We start from the raw sequence: 3153 nt of genomic DNA on the forward strand, positions 1-3153 counted from the left end.
CAGATGCAATATAGACTCATATTCAGGTCAGGTGCCTACCTAGACAGCATTTTTGGCCATCAGAGGCACGTTGATGTGAACAGCAGAAAACCATGCTTAAAAATGCTCTCTGCTATGTACACAAATCAGCACATGATGCAGTTTACACTGGAAACATCTTTTTGCTGCTTGTTCAACTTAAATTAAACTAAAGCAACACAATTGCTGAACCTTTTTTCACAACCTAATTTCACTGTGTTCAATCCACTTGGATATGTAATCTGAAGTTTATGTAATTCATTTGTGTTGGGACTACATAAATCATTTTTGTTGCATGGATTTGTAGCTCCCTACATGATTCACATAAAACTGAACCAGGAGAGTAAATGTTGAAATTAAGTGTTTTTATGCACTTCTGAGACAAATATTTGTTAGTGTTTAATGTGCAGTTATGTTGGATATTTAGTTTTTGTGGTTATCATTGTGTAGCAGAGCTTGTGGTTAAGATGGTTATATGATTACTGTGGTGTTTGTTGCTTCATTTAATGAACAGAGACATACTAAACATGTATGTCTAAAATTAAGATTAATTAAAAACACCTTAAAAAAAAAAAAAAAAAGAGAAAAATCAAAATGCATTTATTCACTTTGTTAATTTTTACATTACTTAGTAAAGTAAAAAGTAAGGCTTTTACTTAATTCCATGTGTGAAATTGAGTTGAGTGCCAAAACTTGCAAAAGACAAACTGAGTACATTTTACTTTTTGTCTTTCTAGACAGCTTCTTTTAATTTTTTTCTGAAATGTACTAGCAATTTCTGAGTGAAAATTGTTTCAAAGTAAATCTACAAAAAAATTTTTTTCAATGTAGAGCACCAATGCCAGTGCATCTTAACCTCGATAGACTCACCGGCACAATCAAACAAGACTGAAAACAACCACAAGAAACACTGTGATTTGAAGAGGTCCAATGTCTGGAATTTCATTAGAAATTTGACAAAAGATGAAAAGATCCCATTAAAACTTTTGCAGCTAAAAGAAGAGAAGAAAAATGTTCACATTCATATATTCCATCTGTGCCATTTTAATCATTGTTGGTCTATATACTCATGGCCACAGTCTCAATTTTTTATTTATTTATTTATTTTTTACAATAACTATATGTGACCCTGCAGCACAAAACCAGTCTTAAGTCGCTGGTAGGCAGTCTCTGGAACATGCTCCAGATGAGCATTGCTCATACTTAGCACGTCATACTCACATTGCTGACCAGATAGATGCCTCTGCCCCTGGAGGATGCCACTGGTTTGATGATCCACGCGCCCTTGTCTTTGCTGAAGGAGCCTGAGGAATGCATGAGGACAGAGATAGTGTTAATAAAGCCCAGAAGAGAAGCAGACACATTTTTCTAATAGACACTGTTTATGTTAATAGCCAAACACGCGTCCGAGTGCTGATTGGACGAGGTGCCCACTCACTGCTGAATTCCTGGAACTCTGCAGGAAGCACAAAGGTCTAGGGTACGATGTGGAAGTTTTGAAAGCCGTGGGTTTGCTGCATCCTCTGGATGTTTTTGTAGAGCCGGTATTTTCTCGTGAGCTCGTACGACCTGGAAAGCGACGGGAGCGTTGACCGTAAGTACTGAGGATGAGGTTAGCATCCGAGATAGCGAGGGGAACATAAACCTTTGAAATAACACCGCAGAGGTAGCACATGGTCAGTTTGATCTATTGCGCCGTTTCAGAGAGGCAGGCGTCCAAGCAAAATGTACTCGGCTCAAACTGCCAATGAACACATGCTGTTAGTCCGCCCACTTGGAAGCTGGTTGTGTGGACGCTGTTGTTGCTGAGTGAGAATGTGTGTGACTTTTAGGGGTGGGAATCTTTAGGCACTTCACGATCCGATCCAATCCCGATTCTGGGAGTCACGATCCAATTCCAAAAAGATTCTTGATCTACATTTTTCTTCTGCTGTGCAAATACATCTTTACAACTTTACATGTCAACCAAAATTGCAGTTTCTATGCTTTTTGTTTATAGTTGGAATCTCTGTAAGTCAGAACTGCCATCTTAAAAATAGGGGTGTGAATCTTCACTGGTTTCACGATTCAATTCAATTATGATTATCAGATCAACGATTCGATTCAACTCAATATCACCATGCGTCACATTCTCAATTTTCAATATTACTGCACATTTTATATCAAATTTATTTTGTGCAAATTTTATAATTTATTAAATTATATAAGCAAGCTACTTTTTTAAATAATTACATATTTTAAAAATAAGTGTTCTTTAAGTAGGCTTAGTATCCGAAAGTTTACAGACAATCATAGTTATGGGTTTTTATTTTTTCCTCAGCATTATTGTTTTTTGATTATTACTGATGAGATCACAGACAGTGGCAGCTTTAACAGGCTGCATTTACACTAATGCACAGATCTATTTCGATATATCAGATGTTCTGTCCTGTTCTGAAAACATAACTGACCATGCTCAGAATCAGAATCGATTCAGTATCGTTGAAGAGAGAATCGCGATGCATCGGAGAATCGATTTTTTTCTCCCACCCCTAGTGACTTTGGTAACATATTATCATTGTGGGATACACACGGCACACCACATACTAGTGTTTGGTTGAACATGTTTCACAAATCACAGGAGAGCCCAACACAGAGGCTATCCCAGAATGCTCACTGAAAACCAGACAAAATGTAACCCTGGAGCACAAAAGCAGTCTTAAGTCGCTGGGGTATATTTGTAGCAATAGCCAACAATACATTTGACCCTTATGACTGGTTTTGTGGTCCAGGGTCACAAATGAGCAAAATGCTGATATATAGCTACATAATGCATTAAAGGCACAATATGTAATTTTCGCTGCTATTCAAAATAAACAAATAGACAAAGGCGTAGTTAGATGATGGCGTGACTGAGTGTGGAATCATAGGAGTTGTGGTCTTCATCCCCACAGCCGATGCAATCCGGGACTCGGACAGAAATCATGTTCATGGATGAGCTAATGATTGATTAACGTAGTTGTAATGAAATTAACTCATTTGTAAGGGAATTAATTATTATTATTTCATTCAGGTTTTGAGAGGACTCGGTATCAGAGGTTCGACGAGGCAGTATCGGCGTAATCTCAGTCAGGCTTGTTGAGTTCACCGGTTCGG

The sequence above is a fragment of the Sinocyclocheilus anshuiensis genome, unplaced genomic scaffold (assembly GCF_001515605.1).
Source record: "Sinocyclocheilus anshuiensis isolate Anshui unplaced genomic scaffold, SAMN03320099.WGS_v1.1 scaffold757, whole genome shotgun sequence".
NCBI lineage: Eukaryota > Metazoa > Chordata > Actinopteri > Cypriniformes > Cyprinidae > Sinocyclocheilus > Sinocyclocheilus anshuiensis.